The sequence below is a fragment of the Camelina sativa genome, chromosome 19 (assembly GCF_030686135.1).
Source record: "Camelina sativa cultivar CO46 ecotype springtype chromosome 19, ASM3068613v1".
Taxonomy (NCBI): Eukaryota; Viridiplantae; Streptophyta; class Magnoliopsida; order Brassicales; family Brassicaceae; genus Camelina; species Camelina sativa.
The window spans coordinates 19,836,612-19,854,472 of record NC_141898.1 but is presented as its reverse complement, the minus strand read 5'-3'; the positions used below and the strand labels follow the sequence as shown (position 1 = coordinate 19,854,472).

Here is a 17,861-nt window from a genome sequence, read left to right as displayed (position 1 = left end):
CAAACAAAAAGCTCCAACAAACAAGAAGAAGAGTAAGGAGGTTGTGATTGAGGAATCTGGTTCAGAAGAAAGGGATATGAGTGAGAGTGAGGAATCTGGTTAAGAAGATCAAGTTTGCTCCAACTAGATACCCAGATCATGAATTCTTTCAAAATGCTGGTCTTCTTGAAGATATGCAAACCATCTTCACATCTTTGGGATTAGGAAAGTTCTTCAATATGGCTTTCCCCACATATGTTGAGCCAACTAGAGAGTTCCTTGCATCCTTGTCAGTGACCTATTATGAAGATGAGATGGTGGAGGAGGCCAATGATCTTGGACATTTTGAATTTAGAGTTCAAGGGAAGCACTACAAGATGACTTTTGGAGAGTTAGGAGCTATATATGGTTTTCAAACAGGAACAAGGCTACAGTACAACACTAACCCAAAGGAGTATGATTCTTTTTGGCAAGATATTTTTCTGTGGGAAATTACACTGCTGGTCAAATGAAGAACACAAGCATCATGCATTCTACAGTGATATATGCTCATAAGGTTCTCTCTCACACTCTTTTTGCAAGAAGGGAGGCTGGAGGAGTTCTAGCCAATGAACTTGGTTGTCTTCTAGCAGGGGCGCAACCTTTCCTAAGAACCTACAAAGAGAGAACTCCTCTATTATCCAATACTGAAGACACTTGTGTTGCTGCTGTCTTCCTCCACCAAATGCTTCACTACCAAGGTTGGGTTTGGACAACAACAGATAAGAGTCCTGTTCTGAGTATGGGTGGACTTGTCACTCCCATTTTACAAGCAAAAGGAGTTGAGCTTGGTGAGTTTGACCATGGAATTGCAAGGCTTGATCCAGTCTACCTCAAGAAGACTAGTTATTTGGATGGCCAAACTGAGAAGGGTTTGTATGCATACTATGGTTACATCTTCAAGAGCATGCAGAAGAAGAGGCTCCTACTCCCTCAACCAGAGGTCACATCCCTTTATATCGGGTTTGGAATATGCTGCCACATTAAAGATCATCACCTCTACTCATTCAAAGATGATGGGCCAGTGATTCCAATAACAACTTCAATGAGAGGGGGAAGTCAAGCTGAAGACACTTCACAAGCAGCTCCGCCCAATCCAGTTTATGGGAGTGCTAGGTATGACTTCCAACCATTTGAAGAGGCCACTACAAACAAGTCTCTTAGAGACGCCCACACCCACATTCACCTTCTCCAAAGATTTGTTAAATCGCAAGGAAAGACCATAAAGAAGCTGGTAAAGGAAGTGAAAAGTTTGAACAAAAGGTTGAAGCATGTGGAGGGAAGACTTGACATTGCAAGTACTTTAAACACAAATCCTGAAGTTGATGTGAATTCAAGAGAAGAGCAAGCTGATGTGGTTGAGGATGAGTTGGAGAGACACTCATTCAATGTTGAAGCTAGTAATGTCATTGGTTTCTATGACCCACCAAGAGCTTCAACATATGAGAGGAGACAAGGAGGAAGAGAAGGGCTGAGAAATCTCCAACACCATGCACTAGTAACTTCTCCTACTCTCTTGACTCCTCCATGAACTAGAGGTACACTCCAAGTCCTTGTACATAGAGTCTTTTCTTATTTTTTTCACCTTTATTTTTTCTTGTTAATCTTTTTCCCGGCTTTTCTCACACAGAGACTGTGTGAATTAAGTTTGGAGGAAGGACTAACCATCTAAGATTGTGTTTTGTTTTGATTTTCATTTTTAGTTTCATGCATTTGTTAATAGCTATGTTTTGAGAAAAAAAAATAAAAAAAAATTGGAAAAATTTAAAAACCAAAAAAATGCATGTAGCTTTGCATATTCATTTTTGTGTTTAGAATTGAGTCTAGAAGCATTTAGTATGCATTTGCATTTGGGGATAATGATAAAGTTGCCTTGTAAAGGTAGAGACTTAGGATTGAACTCACAGCCCTCATTTATAGTTCATTGGTGCTTGTTTAATCTTTGCGAAAAAATGAAGAGTCTAAGCTTAAGCAATTTGTCACTTGAAAGCACTTTCTTCTAGTGTAAAGCTTGCATGATCATTTTTGCATCTCTATATTATTTGGACTTTAATTTGATCTTAAAATTATCTTGCATATGGACTACGAATACTAGCTCATGGAAATTTCATTTGGGTTAACAATCTCTCTTTGCCACTCTATTTTGATTAACCCAATCTCTTGCCATACCTTTGAACACCAACCCTTTTCTTTCAAGCCTTTTGTTGATTTGTTGAGTGAGGCCTTTTTGTTGATAATGCTATAGGTTGTGAAGCCTTGAGAGTATTGAGAATGACAAAGAACTGACTCTTGTTTTAGCTACGTTGGGAATCTCTAGAACTAGCTAATAGGACTGGTTTTGAAAGAAATAGGTGGTTAGAATTTTGATTTGGGTAAAGGTTTGGAAACAAGAGAGATCAAGGGGGTAAAAGGAAAGAATTACTTGGTCAAAAGAAAAGAAAAGTTTTAACTCTAAGGTTAAGATTGGTTAAAAGCTCTAAGTCTCTAAGTATTAAAAGAGAAAGAAAGGTCTAGTTGTTGTCTCCTAGAAAAGTTTTAATAATAATAAAAAAAATGCTAAAGCATAGCTTCATAAGAATGGGAGTTCATCAAGAGAAGTTCAAAGAAGTAAAAAAAAAAAAAAAAAAAAAGAGCTTGTGTTTAAAGTGAAGCCTTAGAGATATTCAAAAGTTTAAGACCATAAGTAAAGAAAAGAAAGGGGTTTGAGTTGAATCAAGTTGAGTTTTTGGGTTTGAAAGAAAGAAAAGAAGAATGAGAAAAAAGGTAGAAAAGCTTCTAGGTGGGTAGAATATCAAGAGCTAAGCTTTGTATGCCCAAATTATTCTCAGTTTTAGATAGGTTTCACTACTGTCTAGCATTCCTCTTTGTTTGAAAGTAAACCACCCAAAAGCACCATTACAAACCACTTTATAAAAAGCCTTTCCCTTAAACCAATTGAGCTTGATTTATTTTCCATTTGCAAGATCAAACCAAACACTTTAATGAATGTGAAAGAGTTGTTCAATAGGATTGCAAGTCTTTACCAATAGATAGAAGGTAAACTAGAGTGGTGCCTTGTGATAAGCATTAGAAAAAATATTTGTAAGCACTTTGATTGATCTTAGCACCATTTCATTACATTTAAGGACTATGCTTTGAATCCTTTGTTGATACGTTTTGGTTCTGAATCCCTTTTTACAAACCTCTCTGAAACTGACTTTCTTTTGGGTGTGGTGAATGAATGATGTATGGAATGATGATGTATGGAATGAATAGAAGTCAGGGTGTTTCAATTCCCCTTATGCAGTTGCAGTATAAGAGGTGTCAATCCTATCTGAGTGATTGTGAACAATTAAGATGTGCATATGAGTCTAAGTCAAGCCAATTGTAAAGATTGTTTGTCACTAACAATCCTAAAATCAGATATGAAATGCAGAAAATAAAAACAACTAGAACAAGATACTAAATGCAAACAGAATAGACAAATTAAAGCTATAATGAAACTAAAACAGAGATAGACACTATGCTAATGAACTAATGCAAGACAAGTAATGAACAGGAAACTACGTGAATGCAATGGAAATGAAACAGGAATGAAACAAGACAATCACAAATCAAAAACACAAGTTCTGGGGATGAACTCGAGTAGCACTCGACCGAGTGTAGGTCGAGTACGTGGTCGAGCTAGCCTAAACGTGAAAACAGAGCAACACAAGAAAAACAGAGCAATGCTAAAACTAATCAAACAACAAGCAAGCAATGATATTTAGACTAAGATTTCAATAAACAAAGAAGGCCTTGAGGAGGGATTCATGGGCTGAGCTAATCATTGTGGTTATCTAACTTGGTCAACAAATCTCAAGCAAACTTTGAGCTGATCTCTAGACATACTATTCTAAGACATGTTTAATCCACTCTCATGGCAAGAAACAATCAAACCTATGCATTTCTAGACTTGTTCTCACAAAGAAAAGAATCTACACAAGTAGGCATTAAGCAATACATCTCAAACCAAACAAGACTTCTAATCTCTTAGCAAGCCTAATGGTAAGCTCTAGATCTAACCTTATCTATGCTCCTTAGACATTGGTGTGATGCTAAGATGCTTGAAATCAAACCCTATCTTCTCAGATATAGGATCAGCATTAAGATCATCTAGCCTAGAAGAGATCTACAACAATCAAGCTTGACCAAATCAAACAAACCACAAGATCAACCCAGCCTAACCCATCCTCAAGGTCCTAAGCAAACTACTCACAAGAACACATGGTCAAATATGTCAAAAACCCAGAAAATAATGAAACTTGCATCATTAGGAAGATGAAACAGAGATCTACAATGTTGATGAAGAAATAAAACTCGAAATCTTAATATTTTGAAAGTTATGAAACAAACAAAATACAAGAATCTAGTCTTTCTTTCTTAAACAAGTACAAAAACTAAAATAAAAGAAAGTGCAAAAGGAATAAAATCTAAAAAAAGTAAAAACTAGGTTTTAGACTCTCTAAAAAGCTGGACTCCTTGGTGGCTGCAGGTACAAGAGCTTTATATAGGAGATGAGGTGGAAGCCCTAAAAATACAAAAAGTCAAAGCAGTCAACGGCTCGGTCAACTCGACCAGTGCTCGGTAGACTGGCTGGTCGAGCTGCCTTCTCTCGTGCATTCTCCACTCGGTCGAGTCCTTCTCAGCACACGGTCGAGTGGTGGTCGAGTGGTGTGGTCGAGTTGGACTCCGGACCTTGATTCTACAGCCTTAACTCTCTTGTTTTCTCCTCAGGATTGCTTCACTTCTCCTTAGCATTGCTTCCATGCTCCTTAAGCTCCAAAATCACCTGTTTATGCATGAAAAGATGCAAATGCAATGCAACTATACTCTAATGCATGATTAGTCCTAAAACTACACAATAATGGCCTAAATGGATAGCAAAAGATGCAAAAGTTGTGAATAAACTAAGGGAAAACAAGGTAAAATATATGAACATCAACACCCCCAAACTTAGTCTTTGCTTGCCCTCAAGCAAATAATCAAGACAAAAGAAGGTAGGTGAGGTTTGAAAGTGGGATCTCAGCTCCTAAAGCTTGCAAATAGACTATCTAGAATCAATGTCCAAGTTACTAGTACTATGATGCAAGTTGAATGAGCTATACTTAAAGACTTTAGACAAGCATATCACAACCTTCACTGATTTGAGCCTTAGATGTCCACATGCATTCAAATCAACCATTTCCTTTAACATTCATTAATCAAGAACATGAATCAATTATGTGCAATGCTTAAACTCATTTGGCTTGGCAGTAAAAGGTTTAGAGACAATGATGGTCTCTTTTTAGAGTAGGGCTTATCAATATCAAGGTTCTCTCATAAAAAAAAATGGATTGAGCTTTAGAAGAACGCTAAAGGTAAGAACACTTAGACACATACAAGAACAAAAACTTGTCTACCCAAAAGCACCCAAAGTGTTTATCCTATCAATCTAAACCCAATTGATCCTAGTGCTACCCTTTAACTTCTTTTCTTCTTCTTCACCCTTTTCTCTTTTGGTTTTAAAGTCTTAGGAGAGGTTTCTTATTTGATCTTTCTAGTGGAATGGGGGATTCTTACTTATTTGCTATGGTTCTCTTTTCTTCTTATTCTTAAGACATATAAGCATTTTGCTAGACTTCTCTTTTCTTTCTTTCTTTTCTTTAACTAGAACCATATTTAAACAACCTTATTCTTCCCATTCTTTCACTAGACTTTAAATTTACTTAAACACATTCCCCTCCAAAAGACTCTAACCTTTTCTTTCTCTTTTTCCTCTTTTCTTTTCATGACAGCCAAGTCCCAAACCCAACAAGTGAACCACCTAGTCCTATCTAGTTTGAAAAATGCAAACTAGAACTACACAAGGCTTTACTCTTGTCAGTTCAAACCTAACACTTTCTACCAAGCTCAATCCCAAAAATAGGCCTCACACACACAAGAATAAACATGGCTTGAAAGAAGGTTTGGTTTAGGGGTAGGGGAACTGATTCTTAATGAGGAAATCAGCTACTTGGATCAACAAGAGTGGTAAAAAGGAAGAAGATGATCCAAATATGTATATGGTATCCATGAGTTTAAAGCAATGCACACATTGATAATTGAAAGTCAATATTAGGTTCTTATAAATAGGAAATGGTTTCAAATCTCAACATGCTTCAATTTATACCAAATGCAATGTAGGAATTCAAGGCTTGGTTCAATCTTATTCTTCTAACCACTCAACTAGCATCAAAGTACTATTAACTTGGGCATTGATCCTAGTCTAGTGAATAAACAAGCTAACAAGGGAATACTCATCATAGATCCCTAATGCAAATACTATACAATCCTACATGAAACATGCTAAACAAGATCCTAATGTGCAGTGCAAACTACATGAACACTCTTTTTTATAAAGATTTTTGCAAAAAATTTTCAAATTTTTAGGGTTTTTCTATGCCTTAGATGCTATGCAAGTATTAACAAGATGATGCTAAAAATTTGAAATAAGAATCACAAAACACAATGTCAAATGCTATCTCAAACCCTCCCCCAAACTTAAATCACACAGTCCCTGTGTGAAAGAAATTTGATTGAGGATTCAAGATTAAAAACAAAAAACAAAACACAATGTCAAATGCAATGATATCTACAAGTGAAGGTGATAGTGGTACCTTAGGGATTGTGGAAGTAGTTGTCCACATCCATCTGCATGCTGTCATAGGAGTAGTTGGGGTCTTGCTGGTGACTTGGAGGTGGAGATTGGGGCAGCTCGACAATGGGAATCGACCGGGACTCGGTCGAGTACGTGTTCGAGTGGGGGGGTCGAGTGGGCTTGCGAGTCTCCTTCTCCAAGTCTAAATCTCTCCTTACCCAACTACATTTTCACCTAAAGGCCTGTCCAACACAAACATAAAAGAAAACACATCAAAACTACAAGGAAAATAAACCATATTTACAAAGGATACCTTAGGGACTTCCTCCCTAGTGAGCTTGTTTAAAGTCACTAAGCTTGACTTTGGTGTCCTTTTTAGACTTGGTTTAGATACCAAGGAGGTGATGAAATCCTCCCTGGAACCTCTTGATCACTGTGAAGTTTATCCTTGATCACCTCACCCTTAACACACAAACCATGTTTCTTCTTGATTTTGAGCCTTGGTCTTGCCTTCCTTAAGGACCTCTTGTTCAGCTTAACTTGAAGATCCTCAACCATACTATTCAACTCTTGAACTGACCTCTTAAGCTTTTCCACAGAATAATCTTGAAAGGAGAGCTTAGCCTTTGGAGTTGCTTCACCACTTGAACCTTCTTGACCTCCTTTGTCCTTGATAGTAAAAGGTTGATCATCAATGGTAGGAAGGTTGGTTAGGTTATAGATGTTAAACTTCATGGCTATATCTTCAGCTATGTTCAAGGTCACAAGACCCTCTTTGACATCAATAACTGCTCCAACAGTGGCTAGGAATGGCCTTCCAAGAATGATTGGATCTTCAGGTTCCTTGTCCATCTCCAACACCACAAAATCAGTGTGAACCCTTGCCTTCCCTATCTTGACTGGGACATTCTCCAACCTTCCAACTATCTCCTTGTTTGACCCATCAGCTAGACATATATGAAGGTTAGTGGATTTGAAATCAGTTCTCCCAAGCTTTTGTGCTATGGAGTATGGCATCACACTTGTTGAAGCTCCCAAATCACAAAGGCATTGGTTGTAGTGAAGATAGCTAAGTGTGAAAGGCAGATAGAATGGACCTGGATCCTTAAGCTTGATTGGAATGATAACTCCTCCAAGGTCCTCAAGATCCTTCTCATCTTGAGCTTCAGCCTTCTTCTTTGACAAATTAAGCAAAAAGTCTTTGTAGAGAGGATATGGATCATACTGTTCCAAGGCAGGTCCTGTCTCTTCTTCTTGGTAAGCAATGGTGATCTCTTGTATGGCCAACACTTCCTCAACCACAACTTTCTCAATCATAACCACTTCCTTCAAAGCCTTCTCTTCCTCTTGTTGCTTAGCCATCATCTCCTTTCTCTCAATGATTTCCCTAAGCTCCTTAATCTTTTGTGCTTTGAAACGTCCTGGGAATGGAAGAGGTGGCTTATAGGCAGGAGGAATGTACTTAGCAGGCTTGACATCTTCTGAGTCTGCAACTCGATCGACCACTCGAGCATGCACTCGGTCGAGTGGCTGTTCGAGTACTTGGTCGAGTGCAATAGCGGACTCCAGTTGCTTTGCACAAACGTCACTTGGGGCTTCAGTAACTAATGAATTCCCCCAAACTTTGACTTCACTGTCCTCAGTGACTTCCTCATCAGAGATATGAATGGCTTTTGCAGTGAACTCCCTTGGATTTTGAACAGCTTTTCCAGGGAGTTGGTTGGGTTTAGGAGCTGAAGTAGAGGCAATGTTGCTCTCCATATACTTCATTCTGGAGTTGAGACCTTCAAACTTCATGTTCAGATCATTGTACTGTGATGTGAGCCTTTGATTCAACTCAGCAAACTGCTTGGCTTCCTCAATCTTGCCTTGTGTTTGCCCAATCAACAACTGTTGCATCATTGCTCTTAAGTCTTGTTCCCGGCCTTGGTTAGTCTGAAACCCTGGTGGTGGACACAATTGGGGCTGGAACACTTGGTGTTGTTGCTTGGGGATGTAGTTTTGTTATTGTTGTTGAGGCTGAGGAGGTGGATAGACTTGGTCTTGAGGGTTGGCCACATTGGTGCTCCTATAAGAGAGATTGTTGTTTTTGAAACCTCCTTGGTTGTAGCCTTTGAATCCTCCCTGGTTTTGCATGTAGCACAACTCAGCAAATTCAGGCTCCCCCTCTTGAACTGGAGCTTCTTCTTCACCAATGAAGTGAATAGACTTGGACTGGCTGAGGAGTATCTTGTCAAGCTTCTCATTGACCATCTTCAAATCCTTCTTATACTTGTCCTCTTGATCAGTTGAGGAGCTCCTTATGGTCCTATCATAATCCTCATTATAATTGCCATCAGATTGAGCAAGATTCTCAACCAATTCCCATCCTTCTTTCACATTCTTGTTGAGGAAGTTGCCATTAGAGGCTGTATCAAGAAGCATTCTTATCTTGGGAAGCACTCCTCTATACAAGGTGCTTAGAAGTGACTCATTGCTGAAGCCATGGTGAGGACACTGGGTCTGGAATCCTTTAAACCTCTCCCGAGCTTCACAAAAGCTCTCATTATTCCTTTGAGCACACCCAGAAATTTCATTCCTCAACCTAGCAGTCCTTGCATTGGAGAAGAACTTGGCCAGAAAAGCTTTCTTGCATGCATCCCATGTGGTGATAGCTCCAGTAGGAAGAGTCTTCTCCCAAAGGTGAGCTTTGTCTCCAAGAGAAAATGGGAAAAACCTTAATTTGAATCCATCTTCACTCACTCCATTGATCTTAGTGAGTCCACATATTCTGTCAAACTCATCAAGGTGATCTAGTGGATCCTCCATTGGCAACCCATGAAACTTGTTGGCTTGTATCATTGAGATCAATCCACTCTTGATCTCAAAGTTATTGTTTGCTACTGAAGGTGGCACAATTCCAGCCCTTTGGTTGTGGGTATTGGGTGCATCTCCTGCACCAATGTGCCTTGGTCTCTGCTCATGGATAGCTTGTTGCTCCATGATGTCTTGACCTTGTTGTTGTTGAACTACTCTTCCTTGCTTATGTCTCAAACCCTTTTGTAGCATGTGGATGTTGTCAATAAGCTGTTGAAGACTGTCTTTGCCTTTTGACCTTGTGTGCATCAACAAACTCTACTACAGACTCGAACAGGTAAACGGTCGAGCGCAGGTTCGAGTCGACTGGGAAGTAATGGCTATTTGGATCCGGCTTCTGGCTCGATCAAGTGCTCGATCACAGCTCGGTCGAGTGGTGGTCGAGTAGGTGGTCGAGTGGGTACCTGAAACACAAAACAGCCAAGCAAAGGAAGATTCGAGTTCAGTAACTCCACAAGTGTTTAAACGAACTTAATCTTAGACTAATAATGATCCTAAATGTCACAAAACACACTCAAATGGGCAACGGCGCCAAATTGAAACTGACTTTCTTTTGGGTGTGGTGAATGAATGATGTATGGAATGAATAGAAGTCAGGGTGTTTCAATTCCCCTTATACAGTTGCAGTATAAGAGGTGTCAATCCTATCTGAGTGATTGTGAACAATTAAGATGTGCATATGAGTCTAAGTCAAGCCAATTGTAAAGATTGTTTGTCACTAACAATCCTAAAATGAGATATGAAATGCAGAAAATAAAAACAACTAGAACAAGATACTAAATGCAAACAAAACAGACAAATTAAAGCTATAATGAAACTAGAACACAGATAGACACTATGCTAATGAACTAATGCAAGACAAGTAATGAACAGGAAACTACGTGAATGCAATGGAAATGAAACAGGAATGAAACAAGACAATCACAAATCAAAAACACAAGTTCTGGGGATGAACTCGAGCAGCACTCGACCGAGTGTAGGTCGAGTACGTGGTCGAGCTAGCCTAAACGTGAAAACAGAGCAACACAAGAAAAACAGAGCAATGCTAAAACTAATCAAACAACAAGCAAGCAATGATATTTAGACTAAGATTTCAATAAACAAAGAAGGTCTTGAGGAGGGATTCATGGGCTGAGCTAATCATTGTGGTTATCTAACTTGGTCAACAAATCTCAAGCAAGCTTTGAGCTGATCTCTAGACATACTATTCTAAGACATGTTTAATCCACTCTCATGGCAAGAAACAATCAAACCTATGCATTTCTAGACTTGTTCTCACAAAGAATAGAATCTACACAAGCAGGCATTAAGCAATACATCTCAAACCAAACAAGACTTCTAATCTCTTAGCAAGCCTAATGGTAAGCTCTAGATCTAGCCTTATCTATGCTCCTTAGACATTGGTGTGATGCTAAGATGCTTGAAATCAAACTCTACCTTCTCAGATATAGGATCAGCATTAAGATCATCTAGCCTAGAAGAGATCTACAACAATCAAGCTTGACCAAATCAAACAAACCACAAGATCAACCCAGCCTAACCCATCCTCAAGGTCCTAAGCAAACTACTCACAAGAACACATGGTGAAATATGTCAAAAACCCAGAATATAATGAAACTTGCATCATTAGAAAGATGAAACAGAGGTCTACAATGTTGATGAAAAAATAAAACTCGAAATCTTAATATTTTGAAAGTTATGAAACAAACAAAATACAAGAATCTAGTCTTTCTTTCTTAAACAAGTACAAAATCTAAAATAAAAGAAAGTGCAAAAGGAACAAAATCTAAAAAAAGTAAAAACTAGGTTTTAGACTCTCTAAAAAGCTGGACTCCTTGGTGGGTGCAGGTACAAGGGCTTTATATAGGAGATGAGGTGGAAGCCCTAAAAATACAAAAAGTCAAAGCAGTCAACGGCTCGGTCAACTCGACCAGTGCTCGGTCGAGTGGCTGGTCGAGCTGGCTTCTCTCGTGCATTCTCCACTCGGTCGAGTCCTTCTCAGCAAACGGTCGAGTGGTGGTCGAGTGGTGCGGTTGAGTTGGACTCCGGACCTTGATTCTACAGCCTTAACTCTCTTGTTTTCTCCTCAGGATTGCTTCACTTCTCCTCAGCATTGCTTCCATGCTCCTTAAGCTCCAAAATCACCTGTTTATGCATGAAAAGATGCAAATGCAATGCAACTATACTCTAATGCATGATTAGTCCTAAAACTACACAATAATGGCCTAAATGGATAGCAAAAGATGCAAAAGTTGTGAATAAACTAAGGGAAAACAAGGTAAAATATATGAACATCACTCTCTCTCTCACTTTTTGTTGGGTTCTTGCTTGATGACTAGCAAGAGATAAGTTTGGGGGAGTTGATATCTTGTGTTTTTGTTGGGTTTTAAGCCTTGTTTTTGGTTAGTTTTGTTGCATAATCTTGTCATTCTAGGTTATTTTAGGAGCATATGCATCTAGTGTCTCATTTCTCAGGTTCTTGGAGTAATCTCACTACATTTGGATCATTTGAACTTATTTTGGTGCTAAGAAGCAAGAAGAATGGAGTTGGAGAAGTGACATGGACAGGAGCTACCTGCGGCCAGGACCAGCGGCCAAGATTGGGCCGATTGAACCGTCCACGCCAAGGTCAGGAGCTACCCGCGGCCAGGACCAGCGGCCAGAAGGTGACCAGTGGACACCATCGACCTTGCCAATCGGCCAAACAGTGGCCGATGCCGCTTAAGTCCATACTTGTTTTAGTTTTAATCCGGTTTGACCCAGTTTGTTTTGGGTTTACCCGGGTCCTTTTCTGTTTTCCTATAAATACTCTAACCCTATTAAGGGGAGACTTATCTTTTGTTATCTCTTGTTTAGCAGCCACTTAGGATTCTTAAGCTTATCTACTCTTGGTTTGTTGAATGATGGAGTACTTCTAAGTTTTTAATAACAATTTCTCCTTCAAATCTCTTAATCTATAATCTCTTATTATGATTTCACAAAGATCAAACCACTTCCTTTGTGTGATCATGATGATGAGTGAGTAGATCTTTTAGAACTTTGGGCTAGGTAGATTAGGGAGATAGATGATTGATCTTTGATTTCTAGGGCTTTATTTATGTGTTTCCTATCTTGTTTGGTGATTATAATGGTAGATCAGCCTTGATCATGTTGATTCTAGACTTTAGGAATTTCATGCCTAGAAGGTGTTTGATGAAACTCCTGATTCAAACTATTCAAGAGCTTTGCATTCCTAGCCAATGGAAATTGATGATTAGGGTGCTTAGTGGTATTTATACTTGTTCTTAATGCATGCTTGTCTTTTGATTGACTTTGGAAGAAGTTGATTATCACTTGATTGTCATGGAAATGGATTGATTTGCATTAGTGTTCTTAGCCATAGGATTGTTCTTGATTGTTGCTTAGACATCTAGGATTGGTTAGCTATCTCCCAAGTCAATTACCTTGCCCAGGGTTCACTTGTTTAATCTTGATTTAAAGTTTGTTGCTAGTTGTGTTCTGTTTCTTTGAGTTTGCATTGGTTTTGATTTGGCTTGTTTTCTATCTTTGAATCAGTTAGTTAGTTAAGATTGTTACAAAGAACCAATTCCTGTTTAAGAATAGATTAAGAATCTTTGTGTAATCTTAGTGAGTTGATTAATGCAGATTGTGGATTAATAATTTAATTGAAGTAAAAGTACTACATCAATGTACGTACATAGATTCTTATTTACGTAAATAAGAATCTATGTACGTACATAAAACTAACTAACTACACATTATATGTGGGTATAACACAAAATCGAAATAAAATAACAATTACACACTTACCAGTGGTTGACCTTCAACTGTATTCTCATTTTCTACAGGTCCATCGGTGTTGTTACAACCCTCCACTGATTCGCCTTCCTTATCTATTGCGTCCCCTTCAGTAGTGTTAAAGACCTCCACTTTTCTGTCTTCCTGATGCAGTGGTTCCCCATCCAACTATTTTAAATAATTAAACTTTTGTTATATGTATATAGAACCGCATGTTTGTAGACCTTCTTATAAAATACATATTTAATAACTGATCGCAGGAGATAAACAAACAACCGAATGTATATGAAACCTACATATGGTGATTCCCTTATGGTTACTTCATGACCAACCATTTTGTTACACCGGGCATCAGCTTCCATTTCAGTATTCAGTTGCAACAAAATCTGCAAAAAATAATGTGTACAAAGTTGGTGACCAAATACATGTAATTGTAATAAACATTATGTGTCAAATCCTTACATTGGACACTGATTTAGTGGGTGATAGCTCCCCACCAAACACATCTTCACCCCCGCCATCATCTTTCCAACTGTGATCTCCTACCTTCTTACAACATACAAAGTAAGTGTACGTACATTAGCTCCATCGTACGTAAACCAATTTCACATATTTGACTTTTATAAAACTTACCCACTTTTAGGAAACCATATTGTACTTACATTAACCCCATTGTCAGGAGATGGTTGGTCCATGTCACAGTCGTAATAATGGGTATCCCACCCATCAGTCGGACTATGGTTTGTACCCTACAATCAATAAATAAAAAGGGGTGTGATGTCAGCATATGTTACAAAAGGTGAAAATACGACGGTCATATCCAAAACGTGGTCAGCATAAACAACAAACAACAACATTTATTTTGATGGCGTCCATTAGCTAGTCACTAGCGGCTGCATCACCACTCAGACAGTGTTCAGTACGTACAACATCCTTCGAACCATCTGTATTCCCAACATCCTGTGCGCACCACGATAACTCATAATTTATTATATGTAAGAAGTGAATATGTATCAAGACTGATGTTAGTTGTCATAGCAACCTTAGCAGATTATGGTTGTCTCTTCTTTCAATCCTATTCGAAAACACATAAGTTCAGTTACATTTTAAATAATAACGATGACTAACCACGAAACGTCCTACTTTCATTCCGACTATGCATCCTGTTACCTATTTACGAAACCAAATGTATAGTTTCCATCGTTGTGTACATACATATACCTATTTTAGACTTTTGTTACTTTAAACGCCTCTCAAAATATAACACTTTGATTCCTGTATGTATGTGTTGTTATGTACGATGCACTGCATTTGTGTCCTTATATATATATATATATATATATATAGGTGTGGAAATGTCGATAATTAGTTCCATTTACATTTAACACTTTGTTAATTTGAAACCTCAACTTGAATTCAGTTATGATTTCTCGTTATGTACGATTTTCTTCCACTGTGTACGACTTCGTTCAAGAATTGTGTTGTATGCTACTTACACACAGACAATTATTGGATACGTTGTTATATTGTTCATTAAATATAATACATTGATTCATTAGAAAATAAACTTCCGCATACGAAGCATAACACTTCCATCTTTTAAAAAAGGTCGAAAAAGTGAATAATATTGAAGCATAAACATAGTTGGGGATGGAAAAATTATAAGCTTCAGCCGCAGAAACAAGAAAAGTGACCCTTAGAAGAATGTTTCAAACTGTTGTGCATACCAGTAGAAAAAACAGGTCTTACACCCAGTAACGTAGCTACAACATCCACAACTAGGTTGTTGGAGGAACGAAGTCGACACTCTTACTTCAAACGGTATACCACGAAGGTGGAGGTTTGAGACATGGAACATCACCATGGCAGCGACTTCAACTGCGGTGTTAAGCTGAGGAAACATCTCCCAGAACATATTCCCAAACGCCTCTCCCTCCACCCCATAGCCGGTACATGTTGTGAACAACACATAAGCGAAGTTCGCATACGGATCAGTTGCTGCAACGGAGCAGATCATTGCCATACCTTCTGCAACTATTGGGGAGTTAGAAGCAAGCTTGACGCCCTCAAGGTATAACGCGACGATATGGCCCCTCTGGAGGAGAAGTTTGAAATAGGCCCTGAACTTAGACTCCATATGGACGAAGTGTGGCCATAAAACAAATGGACGCAGTTGAACAGTGTTTACATCTACAGTGTTCAGCGCTTCAGCCAAGACCGTGATTGAGGTGACAAAAAAGGGGATGAAATTGACTAGGAGGCTTGTAGGGTTTGGCAACTTGATGGCCAGAAATATCTCATTTGGAGGGGGGTTCATGGTATATCTTTGTAGATTCGATATGGTAATAGGGGCTTAAATGATATGTGAACAAACATATTGATCTTCATACGTAACACCTATATATAGAGAGAACAAGGAAACAATTTTTTGTTATATAAGGCAATTAATTCGATGTTGTTTGTAGTTGGTAGGTAAACATAAATGGTAATATTGTATAGTAGAAGTTTTATATTACACTATGATATAAGTCAGTTTAGCTAATTGTCGATATGTTACAAACTCTGTTGGTACATTTGTAGTCATGTACGTATATGTGTTAAATAACATATTTGTGGTTTAATGGCAGTGGACAGCTACTTCAATGCAAATCCCATCGATTTAAATTGACTTACATGGATGTCAAATCAGTTTACATTTACCATTGCATTAACTTAGGTGGGTGTTAAGTTCGTGTACTAATGAATAAATACCGAACTAATGAATATAAAATAAATTAAATCTAGTTGTTTCAATTTTTTTGTATGATAATCATATCGAAGTGAGCTTCCTGAACTATTACTTATTCACCTAGGCAGTAAGTAATAATATTAACACAGCATCCTCAGTGGCGGACCCATGAAATTTTGTTACCCATGTCAATAATTTTAGCCGGTACAAAGTTAAATATTTAAAATATTAAAAAATAATAAGTGATGCACCATAAATGGGCCCTTAAAATATAAGGTATGTTTATATTTTCACATCATCAATCGTTACCAATTTAGATATTATACGTCATTTACATGGCCAGTAGGTTAGTCAAACGTGGCTTAAACAGTAAAGAGTAAAAACGACGTCTAAAGCTGTAATAGTCTTCCAAATCCTCACACCACATAGGTAATTAAACTAATGGTTCTTAACGTCCACCGTACCATGGCCGACCAAATACGCCGTAGTTCGACAAGATTTGCCGACACTGTAGCCGAATCAGACATTGGGCCACTGACTTCAAACATATCTGTCAAACAAGCGGACACATATGAGTTGGGTGGAAATACGGTAGGAGAAGAAAATGTGGGCCCTATGCTGGCGGAGAAAGATGGAGAACGTTCGTTTGGTGGAGATGAAGGTATGATTTCTCAACCTGGGTGACCTACGGTCTGTGTGTTATTATTACCACCATCTTACAAACCTGTTAGCATTTTAATTGGTTAGACGGTTAAATAAATACCTCCACTCTCAATTTTGGGTTGCTAATCGCCTTGGAGGCGAAAGCTGTAGACCCAAGTGATACACAGTCATATCAATAAAATATCATGCAATTCAATTACGTGATAACTGATTCCAGGTCATATTTTTATGTTAACTGTAGTTCGGTGTGATGACGAATGTTGGATGAAGAGTAAGCGGGTCAGACTACCTATTCAACTATTCCCTCTAGGTAAGTACCCTCGCAGAGGAAGGTTGAACATTTACTCAAAACCGTTTCTAATAGGAACATTGGTAAAAACTTTGGGTGCGGATAGTGATGAGATGGCGAAATTACTGAAAACTCAGTTTGGCAAACTTTTCAACCTCCCCGCACAGAGGTTAGCAAGCTCTTTAAAGGTCATTCACGGCCTCCTATCGTGGCAACTATTAACGAAAAAAAATATGAGATGTGGATAGCATTTGGCGGCAAGCCTTTCAGGTACTCACTACGTGAATTCCAAATAATCACTGGTCTCAATTGCAGGCCTCTGCCAAAATCACCAACTCAAACTCAACCACCCACTCCCTACGTAGATGTTGTCCCCTCAGGTAAGGGTTATATGTGCAACAAACTTTTTGAAAATGTTGGTACTATTACTGTCAGTGAAGTGGTTAGACTCTTGGAGAAGGAACCTAAGAAGTCATGGAAAAGGCTCCCATTGGCTCTTCTCATCATCGTCGACGGGTTACTTATATGCTCCCAAAAAATGCCACAAATAACAGACACTATTGTTGAGATGTTAACAGACGAGGAGTTTTTCATGGCTTATCCATGGGGAAGGTTATCTTTCTCTAAGACATTCGAAAGGTACGGGTTTCCACTTCTAGACTCGGCAATCCCTGGTCGTGCCGCCAATGTCGCTTTAAGTCTGAGACAGTCAAACAGTGCCTGCGTCAGATCCCTCTCCCTTTCCAACTGTTAGCGTTCGAAGCAATACCTATGTTAAGGAGTAAGATCCCGGGCAAAGAATACAATAAATCTTTTCTGGAGAACCCGGAAAGGTGTACTTCCTTTGTGACCCTACTGACAGAGGAGTCAAT

At 38.6% G+C, this 17,861-nt stretch overlaps 1 non-coding gene across 1 annotated transcript; it reads left to right on the top strand.

Annotated features, from left to right (window-relative positions):
• Positions 1–9,134: 9,134 nt before the first annotated feature.
• LOC147920828 (small nucleolar RNA R71) lies at positions 9,135–9,241 on the top strand. Its single transcript, XR_015591896.1, has one exon. It is a non-coding gene; the product is annotated as a small nucleolar RNA R71 (small nucleolar RNA).
• Positions 9,242–17,861: the final 8,620 nt, after the last annotated feature.